We start from the raw sequence: 19,673 nt of genomic DNA, 5'->3' as shown, positions 1-19,673 counted from the left end.
TGAATGAATCTATTGGAAATTGTGAGATATAGATTTTGTATAGATTGGGTGTAAGAAATCTGATGGAGTGTTTGGGGAAAAGATCTTGATTTGACCAGGTACAATGGGAATAGTGACATAAAGTTATCATAGAGTGGGTTTGGAGGGGGGGGGATGGCTTGTTGTCATAGCTTTTAGGAAAGGTCAACCACTCTTAGTTAATATCTTGTACAAAAGATATTATCTATAGTAAAGATTTCCCCAAAATATGATTAAAATATGAATTTATGGAGTTTAATATGTTAAAATATGAGTTTGGGTGCAAAATTTCCCGTCAAAATCATCAAAAACGAGTTTACGAAGAGAAAGTGGTCGAAAACCGGGAAGGAGGGGCGAGTCTGCGAGGGTTCGGTTTGTGAAGCATGGAACCGAAAGTAGGTGATCTTCGGACTGAAGGTTGATTCAGGACCGAAGGTTGATTCTCGGACCGAAGGTCGATCCGAACCGAAGGTGGGCTCGACCCTTCAAGCAGTTTCGGTCTTATGCAAGTTTGGTCCTAGGGAGTTTCGGTTCTACAGAGGCTTCGGTCCTTAAGAGGCTTCGACCCAACTTTGCTGTTTTTCACATGATACTCCCGTTTTGAGTGGTTTTTGACTAAGTTAAGGGTCGGGATGCCCCAAGTGTTTATAAAAAGTTAAAAGAGATTTTGAGAGAGATTTGAGAGAGATTTAGGAGAGAGAGAGAGAGAGATAAAGAGAGAGAGATTTAGAGAGACTTCGTTTGTGACCTTTGTTAGTGTTTAGCCTCGTAATGCAAGGTTTTTAAACCCTATTATTCCTCGTCATGAGTATTATACGGCCCCGAAAGGCATGTAATAGTGTTTTATCGAGTTGTTACATAACTTACCCTGATTAGGGCTTAGATTCCCCGGACAGATGGAATTTCTAAGTGATACTTTGTATTAAGATAGGTGGTTGTACAATAGTAAACATAAAGTAAACCCTAATATACAAGGGTTAGTTGAGTTGACCGGTTTGACTTGTTGACTTTATTTGACTTAGGCTTGACCAAAAAAATTTGACGGTTGTCACATTTACCTAATCCATACTCGCGGATCAGGTATGTCTAATCCATGCTCTCGAATCAATAACTATGCCCATTCCATACTATCGGACTAGGGACATTTGACTATGTCTAATCCATGCTGCTGGATTGATGACACATAACTATGTCCTCTCCATACTCTCGGACTAAGGACAAATGACTATGTCTAATCCATGCTCTCGGATCAATGAAAAATCTTAAAGTTCGACCCTATGTGTATATCTTACCCACACTCATAAGGAGATACTACCCGATTTCCATCTCAATTAATTTAGGATTGTCATGTATCCTAAATCATTGTTTATTATCAGATATGCTCTTATCATGTATTTCAGGCAATAACAAGTGTTTCAAAAAAAAATATATATATTTAATACTTTAATCAATACTTGTATTAAAATCATGTTCATGAAAGGGACTATGCACTCACTTGTTAAAGTGATGATTCCAAACTCAGGCAGCGCTTCGCTTCTAACATATCTATTTTTCTTCGGCGAAACCTAGTATCATTACCGCTAGATTTTAGTCTAATATTTATTGCGACTATTTATGAGCAATATTGTTTTATAAGTGTTAAACAATACTTTTCAACCACTATGTACAGACAGGGGCCAGACATGATGTCACACCCCCAAACCAAGAATGGCGGAAACATTTAGGGTTGGAGGACTTCATGTATAGTATCACAATAACGAGTATAATAGTGCGCATAGTAAATACAACCATCATAAATATAATTGAAAAAGTTACATCATAGTATGAGTTTACATGTTTCAAAATCAATTACATTATGATGACAAAAATATATAGTTTGACGTCTGGCGTCCCATCCTCAAAAGCAGTCGATTACCTGTTTCACTGGTTTCCTGAGAATACAAGTAGTTTTGAAAGAGTGTCAACAATTAATTTGGTGAGTTCATAAGCTTTTGGGTGAAATTTTGGAAAAACTTTATTGGTAAAATGAAATGTATGCACAAGAAAAATCCAATATTTTCCTTATAAAATATCATGTAGTCTTAAATCCCAAGACCGAATGCATGAGTGTGTATTCGTAATTTAAACGAAGAATACAGTTTTAAATAGATAAAACCCCTTTTTGCTTTCCTTTTTAAAAGTAGAATTTCCCGTAAACTTTAAGTGATGTTAACGCCCTATGTGAGTCACTATAACCATACTACAACCGGATGACCTGTTACAACGTCTTTCAGACGTTAAAATTTTGTTATGGCTTTTGTCACCTGTAGACCAGCAGGTCCCGCTGTAGCTAGCAGCAAGGTGTGGGGTGTCAAACCCAATATAGATCTATACACAATTATCATGCTCTCCCTACAAGAGATTCTGGTTATAACTTATAGGAATTTTAACCCGCACTCTAAGAGTACAATGAAGAATTGTCTCACAAGTTACGTTAACGAATTTACGTGTAGTGTTTGTGTGAAAACCGTTTTCTGTGGTGGGAGTGGAATTCCCCCTTTTGTGTATTAAAACAGTGATATGAATTTATTAAACTATACCTATCATAGTTAATCATGTAGTGGTTGAAACCCGTTTGTATTATAGTAAGACCCTTCTGTTGTATGTAATAATTTAACCAATGCATAACTATACTTGCATATTTCATCTTGCATTAATTCTAATTACATAGGACCCTTATAATTTATAGAGTATTTTCTGCTATATAACATATCACAACAGATAAACACATGCAAAATACAAAGTCATCAAAGGTTGCACTTTGCTCAACATGTTACAAAGTGTCATGACTAGTGTAAACTGTTAACTTGTTTTTAACTTTCCTACACTGTTTTAGAAAAGTCATAGAAAAATCATACGAAGTCAAAAACCAAATCCGTAAACTCTGAGAGTTTAGAAAACGTGTCTAGTTTGTTCATAAATTTTATTATGATTGTTAGAAGTCTATAACTTGTGTGAAAATGTCCATATTCACAGACTGGTCTGAATTCGTTTCTAAAATAAATTGTAGAAAAATCGTATGGAGATGTGCAAGTAGTCATTTTAAAGGTATGAACCTGAACTACTTGCATATTAAACAGTTTTGAAAGATATTGAGTTTAAGATGACCAAAACAGTCCGTGAATAGGACTCAACTTTTCTGATGAAAGTTGTTGTTTGAATTTAGTTGAGTTTTTGGCATTTTAACTTGTATTCTCCCCCTAAAACTTGAAGAAAACATGAAAATGTGGGGGTATGAACTCACCTTGAGTGATCTCTTAAGAGGGATGATGAAAAGAAGAAGTTTCCAAGTCAAGAACACTTGGGAGATACTTGGAGATTCGAAGATCCTAAGCACAAATATGATGATATTTGTATAAGAGATTCATGATTTGAGTGAAAGAGTGTAGAGTATTCGAATGTAGGATGAATTTACTTACCAAGACTGAAGTGAAAAGCTTAAGATCAACCTTGAAATCTCGAGTTCTAGAGTGGGAAAGAGAGAGAGAGAGAGAGAGAGAGAGAGAGAGAGAGAGAGAGAGAGAGAGAGAGAGAGAGAGAGGTGTTTGCTTTTTGGGTGAGAGTGAATGAGTAAAGTGGGGAGTGATTTGAGTGTTTCCAGCTTTTGATGAAGCTATGCAGCTGGAGGAAGGGTGTCAAAGGACAAATAGTAGACTAGGTAAGGAGGAATAGTGACTGAGGGTTGTCCTATGATGGTATGGGTGTTAACTTGTGTCATACTCTAGATAAAGTCAACACTCTATCACAAAATCTAACTTAATAGATTTTATTCTTGGATAAGGATTTCCCCTAAAATAGGATTAAAAAAGAATATTTAGGGTCTCTTATGTTAAAATACGAGTTTGGGTGAAAATCCCGCGTTAAAATGACGAAAAACGGGCTTAAAATGTCAAAAACCGGGAAGAAAATGGAAAATTCCTGGCCGAAGGTTCGGCTCTTTAAGAGGGTTCGGCTCCTTACGAGGGTTCGACTCTTTAAAGTTGTTTTTCGCATAAACTTCCGTTTTCGAGTGGTTTTTGACTAAATCAAGGGTCGGGATGCCCCAGGTGATTATAAAAAGTTGAGAGAGATTTGGGAGAGATTTCTCATACTTAGAGAGATTTGGGAGAGATTTCACATACTTGGAAAGATTTCTCATACTTAGAGAGATTTGGGAGAGATTTCACATACTTAGAGAGATTTGGGAGAGATTTCACATATTTAGAGAGATTTGGGAGAGATTTGAGGTAGAGAGAGATAGAGCGAGAGAGATTTAAGAGAGACTTCGTTTGATACCTTTTTGGATGTTTAGCTTCGCTACGTAAGGTGTGTAACCCTCGTTAAGCCTCTTTATGAATGTTATACGTCCCCGAGGGGTACGGGATAGTGTTTTACCAAGTAGTCTCATCACTTACCCTGATTAGGGTTTGAGAATTCGGAACATATGAAATTTTCAAGTGATAACTTCTTATTAAAATAGCGAGTTGTATAGTAATGACATAATGTAAACCCTAATATACAAGGTTAATTGAGTTGACCGGTTTGACTTGTTGACTTTATTTGACTTTGACTTGACCAGAATTTGACGGTTGCCACATCATCCCCCCGTTAAAAGGAATTTCGTCCCAAAATTTGCGTTTTGACGGGGACTTCAAGAGTTGGGGAAAAGATGCGGGTATTTTTGTTTCATTTGATCCTCGCGTTCCCAGGTGAATTCTGGTCCTCGTTTTGCGTTCCAACGGACCTTCACAATAGGAATACGACTTTGTTTCGTCCTCTTGATCTCTCGATCCATGATTTCTACCGGTTCTTCTATGAAGTGGAGACTCTCGTTGACCTCGATTTCCTCGAGTGGGATCACGAGAGTCTCGTCAGACAGACACTTCTTTAAATTTGACACGTGGAAAGTCGGGTGTACGTTGTTAAGTTCCTGGGGTAGCCGAAGTTTGTATGCCACCGGGCCAATCCTTGCAAGGATTTCGAATGACCCGATATACCTTGGGTTCAGCTTACCACGTTTACCAAAACGTATCGTCCCTTTCCATGGTGAGACCTTCAGTAGCACCCGGTCCCCAACCTGGAATTCCAAGGGTTTGCGTCGCTTATCGGCGTAGCTCTTTTGTCTATCTTGAGATTCTTTCAATCTTTCTCGAATTTGAACAATCTTTTTCGTAGTTTCCCTTATGATTTCAGGGCCAGTGAGGGTGCTGTTAGGGACTTGCCCTTTTGCTAACTGTGTATCTCCCACTTCAGCCCAACACAGTGGTGATATGTACTTGCGGCCATAAAGAGCTTCAAACGGCGCGACCTTGATGCTGGTATGGTAGCTGTTGTTGTATGAGAATTCAATAAGTGGTAAATGGGTATCCCAAGCTTTACCGAAATCTATCACACATGCTCTTAGCATATCTTCCAGGGTTTGAATAGTTCTTTCGCTCTGCCCGTCAGTTTGAGGATGGTAGGCCGTACTCATATCTAGCCTGGTCCCTAGAGCTTTCTGTAAGGACTGCCAGAACCGTAAAATGAATCTACTATCTCGGTCAGAGATAATGAATACCGGCACACCATGTAGTCGTAAAACCTCTTTGATGTACGTCCTAGTCAACTTCTCCATTTTGTCGGTCTCCTGTATTGGCAGGAAGTGCGCGGATTTAGTCAATCTATCGACGATTACCCAAATGGTATCAAGACCACCCGTTGTCTTAGGCAGTTTGGTTATGAAATCCATGGTTATTCGTTCCCACTTCCATTCGGGTATCACAAGTTGCTGTAGCAAACCCGAAGGCTTTTGGTACTCTACCTTAACCTTGGCACAAGTCAAACACTTGCTCACGTATGTAGCGATTTCGGCTTTCATGTTCGGCCACCAGTAAAGTTTCTTCAGGTCCAGGTACATCTTGTCGGAACCGGGATGAACGGAGTATCGTGTTTTGTGTGCTTCATTCAGGACGACGTCCCTGAACCCGCCGAATTTCGGTGTCCAAATTCGATTCATGAGATAACGAGCTCCGTCGTCCTTGACTTCTAGGTTCTTATCCATTCCCCTTAAAGCCTCACCTGCCACATTCTCAGGCTTCAAAGCTTCCAACTGAGCCTCTTTGATTTGCACGGACAGGTGCGAATGGATTGTCATTGGCAATGACTTTACTCGGCGACCCGAGTATTCTTTTCGGCTTAAGGCGTTAGCTACTACGTTGGCCTTGCCTGGGTGATAACGAATCTCACACTCGTAATCATTCAGTAATTCTACCCATCGTCTCTGCCTCATGTTGAGCTCTTTTTGGTTGAGGATGTGCTGAAGGCTTTTGTGATCGGTAAAGATGGTACACTTCGTTCCGTAAAGGTAGTGCCTCCAGATCTTTAGGGCGAATACTACTGCTCCCAATTCGAGGTCATGCGTGGCATAGTTGACCTCGTGCGTTTTTAATAGCCTTGATGCGTAGGCAATGACCTTTCCTCGTTACATTAACACACACCCCAGACCCTGGTTTGATGCGTCGTAGTAGACCACAAAGTCTTCAGTTCCCTCGGGTAGGGACAAAATCGGGGCGCTGCACAGGGCCTGCTTTAATGTTTGGAAAGCGGTTTCTTGTTTCTCTCCCTAGCTGAAAGTCATACTCTTTTGGGTTAGGGTGGTAAGTGGTTTGGCAATCTTGGAGAAGTTCTGGATGAACCTCCGACAGTAGCCAGCGAGGCCTAAGAATTGGCGGATTTCTGTAGGCGTCCTTGGTGCTGACCAGTTCTCAATCGCCTTGATTTTGGAGGGATCCACGTGTATCCCTTTCTTGCTAACCACATGGCCGAGGAAGTCCACTTGTCGGATCCAAAATTCACACTTCGAAAATTTTGCTTACAATTTCTCTGCCCTTTGAGTCTCTAATACATGACGTAGATGTTGGCTATGCTCTTGCTTACTCCTGGAATAGATCAGGATGTCGTCTATAAAGACAATCACGAACTTGTCTAGGTAAGGCCGACACACCCGGTTCATTAGATCCATGAACACTGCGGGTGCGTCGGTTAAACCGAAGGGCATGACTACAAACTCGTAGTGACCGTACCGAGTTCTGAACGCCGTTTTGGGAACATCCTCCTCCTGAACTCGTAGCTGATGGTAACCCGACCTCAGGTCGAACTTTGAGAAATAAGATGCTCCTTGGAGTTGGTCAAATAGGTCGTCGATTCGGGGCAAAGGGTATCGGTTTTTGATGGTAAGCTTATTTAGTTCGCGGTAGTCAATGCACATGCGAAATGATCCATCCTTCTTTTTCACAAACAGAACTGGTGCTCCCCAAGGCGAGAAGCTGGGTCTAATGAACCCTTTACTCAGCAGTTCGTTTAGCTGGCTGGATAGTTCTTGCATCTCGGCTGGCGCTAGACGGTAGGGCGCTCTGGCTACGGGGGTAGCTCCGGGGATTAGGTCGATTCAGAACTCGACTTTTCGTGCGGGTGGAACTCCGGGAAGGTCTTTCGGGAACACGTCAGAGAAATTACAGACCTCCGGAATGTCCTTGATTTTTTTCAGCTCTTGTTTCTTATCTACAACGTGGGCTAAGAAGGCATGGTATTCCTTGCGGAGATAATTTTGGGCTTTGACGCAAGAGATGATTTGTAGGTTTGCGATAGGTTTGTAGCCGTAGACGACAAGAGTTTCGCCACTCGGCAGATTAAGGCGTACGGCCCTTTCGTAACACAGAATGTCAGCATGATTTGAACTTAACCAATCCATGCCAATGATGATGTCAAAACGTTTTATTGAGACTGACAATAGATCGATTTTGGATGAGTGATTGTTTAGAGTGAGGGTACACCCTGAGTATATGTCATTAGTGCTTTCTGTTTTTCCATTAGCCATCTCTACTATGTATGTATCTTTTAGTGACTGGGAATTTTGTTTTAATAAATGTTTGAATTTGTGGCTAACGAAACTCCTCTCCGCTCCACAATCGAATAATATGCATGCATATGAGTTATTGAGGAGAAACGTATCGGTAACCACCGCGGGATCCTCCCTTGCTTCTCCTTGCCCTATGGCCATGATCCTCCCGACACCGTCGGTGTTTTCATTTCCAGCCTTTGGGCAATCCCTCTTGTAATGCCCAGTCTCCCCGCAACCGTAACAGGCTCGGCTTGCTCCGACGTTGGCGGCCGGGTTGGCTTGTTGGGCAGACGCCTTGCAGAAACGGGCGGTATGCCCCTTTTTGTTACAGCGGGTGCAGTGCATTTCTCGTCACGGGCCATTGTGATGAAAGTTGCACTTGTTGCACTTAGGAAGGGTTCCAGCATATTGTCTCAGTGGTGCTGGAGTGGAAGGAGTAGTGGCAGCATGGATGGCAACAGTTTACTGCTTCTTTGCGGGGCCCTGCACCGGTTGCTTCTTTTTATTATCCCAGAATTTCCTCTTGTTGTTCCCTCGTCGTTCTTGATCAGGGGTGGTTGTCACAGCGGCATGACTGGCCCGATGATCGATGAGTTGTTGTGCCAACTCCTTGGCACTCTCGAAAGTAGTTGGTTGTGAGGCTAACACACTATTTTGAATTAGGGAAGACAGCCCCCAGAGATATCGTTCCACTTTCTTGCTTTCCGGAGTAACCATCGCCGGACAGAGAAGTTCCAGATCGTTGAATCGGGCAGTGTAAACTGTGAGGTCAGAGCCCGTCATCTTGAGACTCCACAGTTCTTGTTCCAATTTTGCACCTCACCCCTTGGGCAATACTCCTTCAGCATCATGGTTTTCAAATCCTCCCAGCTTATCGAATTAGCCACAACGAGAGTTAAGGATTTTACGTGGCCGTTCCACCAGGTTAGGGCCCTGCCGGTGAGAGTGCGAGCTGCGAATTTGACTTTGTTTGTAACGACGTGAATTTTTCCAAACAATTTTTCATTTTTAAAACATACTTTCAATCACACGATAATCATAAAACATAATGTATTCACTGTGTCATAACAAAACATGTCCCCAGAATCTCAATAACATAAACTCTATAAGTGTGTACGGATCATGCCGGCGCCTTGCCGTGATCCTCGCTCGTACCTGAAACACATAACATAACAACTGTAAGCATGAATGCTTAGTGAGTTCCCCAAAATACCACATACCACACATACACCTTTCCAGGCCATAACTCTGTAGGATCTTCCGATCCATGTGTCTCAGGGGACTTCCGTCCCAAATCCCGGTAGACCTTCCGGTCCTACCCGTATCGACCTTCCGGTCCATAACCTCTTGACCTTCCGGTCCATATCATCTTGACCTTCCGGTCCTTACCATACGTAACATACATAGCACATACATATATATCATCTTGACCTTCCGGTCCTTATCATACATAACATGCATAACACATACATATCACATAACCGCATATAGCACATACATCATAGCATACAAGACCTTCCGGTCACACATAGGTACCCTTCCAGGTACAGTATAGTGAGAAGACTCACCTCAATGAAGTCGGATAAACTCTCGTGCTCAACGTCCCGACTTAGCCTCCTCCTATTATTCAAATAACATCCCCGATCAATATTCTCTCGTTATCTCATCTCTACAGATTGGGTAGAAGGCCATTCTACCCTTCCCTGAACTCTCTTGAATCAGTCTTGACCAGAACCCTAAGGTCAACGAAAGTCAACGATCAAACTTTGACCCGACTCGTCGAGTGCACAAGGGCGACTCGGCGAGTCCATGCGGGTCCTCTGAATCCTTTCAGCCTCTCTTGGCTCGTCGAGTCATCCTTCCACTCGACGGGTTACACCTATCACGAATCGCGGGGCAACCCCGAGTCGACTCGTCGAGTCCACTTATGGACTCGGCGAGTTGCTCCCATAACAACTCTCAAATGACCTTCTGAGGTCAGATCTGCTTCTCTAAACTATAGATCTGGCCTTCAAGTGCTCAAAGGTCACGTAAAGGTGCAACCTTTACGTGCATGCAACCCACATCAAGTGATAAATGGAGAAATAACTCTAAAAATGGCAACCTAGTCTCTAATCCTCCATGAACAAGCATAAAGCAGAATGGGGAAGGTTCTTTGGACCTCTATGGGTCCAGATCTGAGGTCTAACCCAGCAAGGGACCATAACCTCAACCTTTCTAGCCTAAAAAGGTTTATAGAAAACCCAAAATCATAGATCTTAACCCAAAACAGAAGGGAAGTTCGATTTGATACCTCAATAGTGTAGATCTGAACTTGAAAACCCTGGATCCACAGCTCCCTTGACCTCCTCTTGTTAGAAACTACTTCTCTTTTGCTAAAACACACAAGAAATGGTGTATTAGCCTTCCTCTTGCACCACAGACGTTCTCTTTCTCTCTCTAGGCTTTCTCAGGAGTGAAGTGGCCGCAATGGAGGCTATAAAGGCCTTTAAATAGGGCACATGCCCCGAGAATTAGGGTTTCACTTAACAGCGCGGACTCGCCGAGTCCACGCATCGAATCATCGAGTCCTTCATTAAATCAGACCAGAAATGCACGATCCCACTCGGCGAGTCTGAGCGCCTACTCGCTGAGTCCCTCTCTAAAATTCAATATAAATACTTAAAATAAGATACCTGGGAATCCGGATGTTACAATTCTCCCCCACTAGAATCAGACTTCGCCCTCGAAGTCCTGCTCGACAAACAACTCTGGATGCTGCTCCCGCATCTCCATCTCCGGCTCCCAGGTCAGCTCGGACCCTTTTCGATGTTGCCACTAGAACTGCACCAGGGACACTTCCTTGTTCCTCAGAACCTTGGTCTTCCGATCCCGGATCGCAATTGGTCTCTCAGCATAATTCAGGTTCGCATCCACCTGAATATCCTCCAGCGGTACCACCGCCGATTCGTCGGCTATACACTTCCTCAACTGAGACACGTGAAAGGTATCATGAATCTGTCTCAGCTCCTCAGGTAGCTCCAACCGATAAGCTACCCTGCCCACCCTCGCGGTCATCCTAAATGGCCCGATATACCGGGGCCCCAGCTTGCCCCTCTTCCTGAATCGGATCACTCTTTTCCAAGGAGACACTTTCAGGAGTACGAAGTCTCCTACTTGGAACTCAAGCTCGGATCGTCGCCTATCCGCATAACTCTTCTGACGACTCTGAGCTGTCAATAACCTCTGTCTAACCTGCTGTATCTGCTCTGTCATCTGAAGCACTATCTCAGTGCTACCCATCACACGCTGTCCTACCTCTCCCCAGCAAATGGGAGTCCGACACCTCCTACCATACAACAACTCGAAGGGAGGCATACCAATACTCGAATGGTGGCTGTTGTTGTAGGAAAACTTAGCCAACGGCAAGTACGTGTCGCAACTTCCTCCGAAGTCCAACACACATGCTCGAAGCATGTCCTCGAGTGTCTGAATCGTCCGCTCACTCTTTCCGTCCGTCTGGGGGTGGTAAGCGGTACTGAAATGCAGCCTCGTGCCCAATTCCTCGTGAAACTTCTTCCAGAACCTGGAAGTGAAATGTACATCTCGATCTGACACAATCGAGATCGGCACCCCATGACGCGATACCACCTCCCTCACATACAATTCTGCCAACCTCTCAGCAGAAGAGCTCTCACTGATAGCAAGGAAGTGAGCGCTCTTAGTCAGCCGGTCGACTATCACCCAAATTGTATCGACACCCCTCGCGGTCCTCGGCAATTTGGTGATAAAATCCATAGAAATCTGTTCCCACTTCCACTGGGGAACCTCAAGCGGCTGCAACTTGCCATGCGGATGCTGGTGCTCGGCCTTAACCTTGCGACAGGTCAAGCACCTCTCGACAAACCACGCGACATCGCTCTTCATACAGGGCCACCAATAATCTTTCTTCAGGTCCAAATACATCTTAGTGGCCCCAGGATGGATCGAGAACCTCGATCTATGCGCCTCCTTCATCAGAATGGTATGTGCCCCGCCTGCATACGACACCCAAATCTGACCTTGAAAGGTCATCAGCCCTCGACTACCGGTAACAAACTCGGACACCTGCCCGATCACCCGCTCCCTCTTGCGGTTCTCCGGTATCACGGCCTCTGCCTGGGCCTCCCGAATGGTGTCCAACACCGGAGTCATCACTGTCAGTCGCATGCAAATGTCTCGAATCGGGGCACTCTCCGCCCTACGGCTCAGGGCGTCAGCTACGACATTAGCTTTTCCCGGGTGGTACAGGATCTCACAATCGTAATCCTTTACCACGTCCAACCATCTCCTCTGGCGCATATTCAGATTAGGCTGATCCATCAAATACTTCAAGCTCTTGTGGTCTGTGTATATGGTACACCGAACCCCATATAAATAATGACGCCATATCTTGAGGGCAAACACCACTGCCCCCAACTCCAGATTGTGGGTGGGATACCTCGTCTCATGAGGCTTCAGCTGCCTCGATGCATACTCTATCACATGCCCTCTCTGCATAAGCACCGCACCCAACCCTGATATCGATGCGTCACAATACACCACAAATCCTCCATCCCTTCCGGGAGGGCTAACACAGGGGCTTCGCATAACTTCTGGCGAAGTGTCTCAAACGAGGTCTGCTGCTCCGGACCCCATGAAAAAGCAACACCCTTCCGGGTCAACCTGGTGAGAGGCACGGCGATCTTGGAGAAATCTCTGATAAATCTCCGATAGTAACCGACCAATCCTAGGAAACTCCTGATCTCGGTGGGAGATCTCGGCACCTCCCAACTCATCACTGCCTCAATCTTGGCCGGATCGACCAAAATCCCATCCTGGTTGACGAGATGCCCCAAGAACTGGACCTCCCGTAACCAGAACTCGCACTTGGAGAATTTGGCATAAAGCCTCTCCGTCCTCAATACCCCGAGGATCTCTCTCAAATGCTCCTCGTGCTGCTCTCTAGATCTCGAATACACCAGTATATCGTCGATGAACACGATCACCGAACGATCCCACATCGGTCTACACACCCTGTTCATGAGATCCATGAACGCTGCTGGTGCATTGGTGACCCCGAAAGGCATCACCACGAACTCGTAATGCCCATAACGAGTCCTGAACGCCGTCTTCTGGATATCCTCATCACGCACTCTTATTTGATGATATCCAGACCTCAGATTAATCTTGGAGAACCAAGACGCTCCCTGCAACTGATCGAACAAATCGTCGATCCTCGGTAATGGATAACGGTTCTTGACCGTCAACTTGTTCAACTCCCGGTAATCAATACACATCCGGTGTGAACCATCCTTTTTCTTGACAAAAAGGATCGGTGCTCCCCAAGGGGAACTACTCGGTCTAATAAACCCCTTCCCCAGCAGCTCTTGAAGCTGCGAGGATAACTCCTGCATCTCTGGCGATAAGGCGCCTTGGCGATAGGCGCTGCCCCCGGAACCAAATCGATGCGGAACTCTACCTGCCTCTCGGGAGGCACACCCAACAACTCCTCGGGAAAAACATCCGGGAACTCACGCACTATCGGAACGTCATCCATCGAACTTGGCCTCCCAGCGACCTCTCGTGCGTCCATCGCATAGGCTACAAACCCGCTGCAGCCCTGCTGTAAACTCTGTCTCGCTCTGGCAGCCGAACAAATCGCCGACCCACATCGGGTACCCTCGCCGTACACCGTAAGTACTCCCCCACTAGGGTCTCGTATCATCACCAACTGTCGCTCGCAGTCTATAACAGCCCCAAATCGGCTCAACCAATCCATACCCACTATGACACACACGTCCCCCATCGCTATCGGGACCAGATCTATCGGGAACTCAACACCGAAGATCTCGAGTACACATCCTCGTATCACATCCGTAGCATACACCGCTCGCTCGTCAGCTATGGAAACTCGCAGAGGTCGACTCAACACCTCTCATCTGCTACTGATGTGTCGACTAAATGCTATCGACACAAATGATCGACTTGCACCCGAGTCAAATAACACTAAGGCAGGTACAGAACTCACAAGAAAAGTACCTACGCATATCATCATATAAGCACAATATCTCAACTCAGCATAAATAAATAAGAATACATACCAGCCACTACATCGGGAGCTGCGCGGACCTCCTCCGTTGTCAACTAGAAAGCTCTCCCACGAGCCTTCGGTGCCTCGGCCTTCGCTGGCCGAACCTCGGTAACCCTAGCAGCAGGGGCAGATCCCTGATGCAACTGCGGGCACTCGGCCTTCCGATGGCCAGTCTGGTTGCAATGAAAGCAAACCATAAATCCGTTGGGGCAATCCTTGGCGATATGCCCCTCCTTGCCACATTTGTAGCAAGCACCTGATCGACAGGCCCCATCATGTCCCTTGCCGCACTTCCCACAAGTGCGGCCCTTCTGGCCTCCGGATCTCGTATCAGCGGACTTTGCCCGCTTGGCTGCCGGCTGAGACTGTGCCGGCCGCCGATCCATCCTCTGAGACTCGGCCTCCTCCCTGGCCTGAGTCTCCAACTCAATCTCCCTCTTCCGGGCATTTTCCTGGAGCTCAGCAAATGTCTGGTAAGTCGAGTTCGACACGAACTCCCGAATATCCCTCCTCAAAACGCCCAAATACCGGCTCATGCGTGCCTGCTCAGTAGACACCTGCTCAGGGCAGAACATCGCCCTCTCATGAAACTTCCTGGTAACCACAGTAACCGAATCAGTACCCTGCTTGAGGGTCAAGAACTCCTGAACCAACCGTTCCCTCTCCACCGGGGGAACATACTCGTCTTTGAACAGGGTGGTGAACCTCTCCCAGGTCACCGCTGAAATCTCTGCAAGAGTGAAGCTCGCCGTCACGAACTTCCACCAATCCTTCGCTCCCAAGCGAAGCTGGTTCAACGCGAACCGTACCCTCAGATGCTCCGGACATGAACACGTGTAGAAGCATCCCTCGATATCAGAAATCCATCTCATCGCAGCGATCGGATCCTGCGTCCCGTCAAACTCTGGTGGCTTCGTGTTGCTGAACTCTCGAAACAACAACGAGTCACCTACCTGAGGTCTGGCAGAAGCTACAGCTGCAGTAGCTGCAGCAGCGGCAGCCTCAGTCACCGCTGCGTACCGCTCATCAAAAGTCTCAATCAATGTGGTCTTGATAGACCCAAACATCTCCGGAATCTCGGCTCGAATCGCCGCTGCCACCTCATCGTGGATCATGTGACGAAGCTCCTCGTCACTCACGCCACTCGGCTCAGGTCTGTGACGTGTCCCAACCATGATGTCTCTGAAATACAACATAAAAATCTCAGAGACTCACTCGAGCATACTTGCACTCGATAACTCAACCCTACTTGTTCCTTAGTACCCAAAGGATTCTTACTTAGAGTGCGCACTGCTCCGGTGTCTTCAGTAGTACGGGCCCTATACTACCGTCCACACCGCATCAGTATTCACCCTAAGTCCTCCTCCTTGGATCCCAGATCACAAGTACTCTATATCTCACTGGCATAGGCTACCCTTGGTAGACCCCTCATCAGCTCCTCACTGCTACCTACTCGCTCTCAAGCATCACATAGCAGCAAAATCCTTCCTAGGCTAAGGCATCACAAAATCAGGCCACTCTAGTCCTAATATAAATACCTAGCCAACTCTATCATGCATATCATATCATAACATATCTCATAACACATAATGTAAGGGTACTTTGGGAAATCACCATACAGGCGCTGGTTGATCGTACACACTGCTTCCTTCTGCCTTTCTCAAAATCTTTTACTCTCTTAAAAAAATTGTTTATTTTATGAAAAACTTTCTCAATTCCTCAGTTTGAGTTCAGATTCATCCGAAGATGCACCCGAATCCCTCAAACCAAGGCTCTGATACCAACTTGTAACAACGTGAATTTTTCAACACAATTTTTCATTTTTAAAACATACTTTCAATCACACGATAATCATAACACATAATGTATTCACTGTGTCATAACAAAACATGTCCCCAGAATCTCAATAACATAAACTCTATAAGTGTGTACGGATCATGCCGATGCCTTGCCGCGATCCTCGCTCGTACCTGAAACACATAACATAACAACTGTAAGCATGAATGCTTAGTGAGTTCCCCAAAATACCACATACCACACATACACCTTTCCAGGCCATAACTCTGTAGGATCTTCCGATCCATGTGTCTCAGGGGACTTCCGTCCCAAATCCCGGTAGACCTTCCGGTCCATAACCTCTTGACCTTCCGGTCCATATCATCTTGACCTTCCGGTCCTTACCATACGTAACATACATAGCACATACATATATATATATATCATCTTGACCTTCCGGTCCTTATCATACATAACATGCATAACACATACATATCACATAACCACATATAGCACATACATCATAGCATACAAGACCTTCCGGTCACACATAGGTACCCTTCCAGGTACAGTATAGTGAGAAGACTCACCTCAATGAAGTCGGATAAACTCTCGTGCTCAACGTCCCTACTTAGCCTCCTCCTATTATTCAAATAACATCCCCGATCAATATTCTCTTGTGATCTCATCTCTACAGATTGGGTAAAAGGCCATTCTACCCTTCCCTGAACTCTCTTGAATCAGTCTTGACAAGAACCCTAAGGTCAACGAAAGTCAACGGTCAAACTTTGACCCGACTCGTCGAGTGCATAAGGGCGACTTGGCGAGTCCATGCGGGTCCTCTGAATCCTTTCAGCCTCTCTTGGCTCGTCGAGTCATCCTTCCACTCGACGGGTTACACCTGTCACGAACCGCGGGGAAACCCCGAGTCGACTCGTCGAGTCCACTTATGGACTCGGCGAGTTGCTCCCATAACAACTCTCAAATGACCTTCTGAGGTCAGATCTGCTTCTCTAAACTATAGATCTGGCCTTCAAGTGCTCAAAGGTCACGTAAAGGTGCAACCTTTACGTGCATGCAACCCACATCAAGTGATAAATGGAGAAATAACTCTAAAAATGGCAACCTAGTCTCCAATCCTCCATGAACAAGCATAAAGCAGAATGGGGAAGGTTCTCTGGACCTCTATGGGTCCAGATCTAAGGTCTAACCCAGCAAGGGACCATAACCTCAACCTTTCTAGCCTAAAAAGGTTTATAGAAAACCCTAAATCATAGATCTTAACCCAAAACAGAAGGGAAGTTCGATTTGATACCTCAATAGTGTATATCTGAACTTGAAAACCCTGGATCCACAGCTCCCTTGACCTCCTCTTGTTGGAAACTACTTCTCTTTTGCTAAAACACACAAGAAATGGTGAATTAGCCTTCCTCTTGCACCACAAACGTTCTCTTTCTCTCTCTAGGGTTTCTCAGGGGTGAAGTGGCCGCAATGGAGGCTATAAAGGCCTTTAAATAGGGCACATGCCCCGAGAATTAGGGTTTCACTTAACAGCGCAGACTCGCCGAGTCCACGCATCGACTCGTCGAGTCCTTCATTAAATCAGACCAGAAATGCGCGATCCCACTCGGCGAGTCTGAGTGCCTACTCGCCGAGTCCCTCTCTAAAATTCAATATAAATACTTAAAATACGATACCTGGGAATCCGGATGTTACATTGTTGGCTTCGGGGCACGCACATATTTCAAAGACAGATTCGGTCCTCTCGAACCACTGCATCAAATCGATGACTCCCCCGCTTCCATTGAACGAGTCGAGTTTGCCATTAGTAAAGTCCTTGAAGGAACAATCTCTCAAACGCCCTTGGCTATCTCCTTGAGTGGAGTTATTAGTACCGCTCCCGGTCCTTCTGGCACCGTCGGTGCTGATTTGGGACATAACAGCCGCTACTGCGGCTGTGACCGCAACTTGGAACATTACATGGTCATACTGGGGAGGCGGTGGCGGTGGATTTGTTTGCGTTCCGCCGGTGCGTCTAGCAGATCTACGAGGCGGCATTTTTCGGTTATAGAATTTCAAAGATGAAATAAGTATAAGCCTTTTAGTAATGGTTGTTAGTCGGGAGACGTAGAACTAGGTTATTAGTTTTCAAGTATAGTGTTTCCCGATTTTTTAAATTTTGCAAACAATTCATAGCAGAAGTCTATATAAATAAACTTATGAATTTAGTAGTAACGATTGAAATGAAATCTTGTAATCTTTGTTCCATGCCTGACCCACTCATAAGACCACTCAATGTATACTAGTTGTGTGTAACTAAGGTTCGATAGACCGTCGAACTTAATGAATCTGCCCTGAGCCCACAACCAAACAAGGAACAAAATCCAAGGCGGACTCACCATTTCTAAGTCGATCGCCTCTTGATTACGCATAACCTCGAGGTATATATTAAATAATCTCAGAGTTAGCATAAGCAAATCGTTTGTTAATGCCATGTTATGCAATTTGAGGTGAACTCTCAATAAATAAAATGCTTACCACTTTTCATTGATACAATTTTAGTACATGTTTTTAAGCATATTTGACCTCATGAGGGTCTACATTATATCAATGCAACAGAAAACTTTGACAGCACCTAGATCCTTCGACTAGTGTAATCACTTAGACGCAGGGTTAAACCTACTTACAGGGAAGAGTAGTCCCAACACATACTCGTAAACCTATTTTATAACAAAATGTGAGTAGTGCAAGCACTACTCAAGGCGGGTGGTATCAGCTGGTCCATTGTGGCCTTGAGACGAGGTTGAGGCTCCCTGAAGCTCCGCAATGCAGCGTTTGGCCACGATCAGTCTCTCTTCGAGAGCCGCGTGCCTTATCTGGTACTCCCTTACTTCCGCCCGAGCAGTGGTAAGGTCCTCGATGAGTTGGTCTATGGGGTAGAAGTCTCTTTCCAAGTCCCGTGTACGAGCATCAGATGCATCCACCACAGCGTTGAGGTTCCGAACTTGATTCTCCATATCTCGATTCTGGTCCCCAAGATTCGTGATCTGCTGGATCACAACTGGGAGGGCTCTGTCGGCTGGTCCTCCATGACTGAGGTCGTAGTAACCTTGTTGATCGCCAAAAGGTGATCGTTGTCGTTGTTGACGGCTCCATCTCTCAATCATGGTTGCCTAACGGGGCTCGGGCCCGTTGTAGCCAAAACGGTTTGCAGGCACCCTGGGGATGTAAGGAGGGTTGATGACTTCCTCCTCCGGCTCCTCTTCTTCCTCTTCGTCCTCCAATTCCTCTTCTTCTTCGTCCTCTTCGGGGTCTTCTTCGGGTTCCTCCTCGAATACTTCCTCGGGATCCTCTTCTGGTTCTGCTTCCAACCAACCACCGTTCCCCTGGTTCGGAAAGTAGGGGTCTCCGGGTAAATGAAATCCTGCCATGTCGTCTGTATGAGAAAAGGGGTGTAAGAGGCACATAATGGATATAGAAATATTGTGCTTAGTTCACAAAATACTCCTATAGTATTTTAATAGTTGTGTTAGATTTCTTAACGTGTTTCTTGTATGGATGTTGGTAAGTTGATAGACTTGTTGTCCACTTATGGATATCCCCTGACATATGCTAGTCACTCCTCAGATGAATAGAGTTGATCAGGCTATATTCCTCCCAGACTTGATTGCATATCCCAAGACATATTCACATTGCACAACTCCTCTATTTTTAACTTTTGCATTTTCCTTAGACGTGACACTATATCAGTATGTATGTATGTACTTATACTTTTTCATAAAAATAACGCTTTTATTATTTTAGAAGTATACTTGTAGGGAAAACCTTTCAATCATAGAGTCTTAGTCCCTTTGTGTTTATAGTTTGTATATCTTATGTGGTTTGATATAC

This window comes from Lactuca virosa, chromosome 9, assembly GCF_052849685.1.
Source record: "Lactuca virosa cultivar CGN04683 chromosome 9, Lactuca_virosa_CGN04683_v6, whole genome shotgun sequence".
NCBI lineage: Eukaryota > Viridiplantae > Streptophyta > Magnoliopsida > Asterales > Asteraceae > Lactuca > Lactuca virosa.
Note: the sequence above shows the minus strand (reverse complement) of the source record.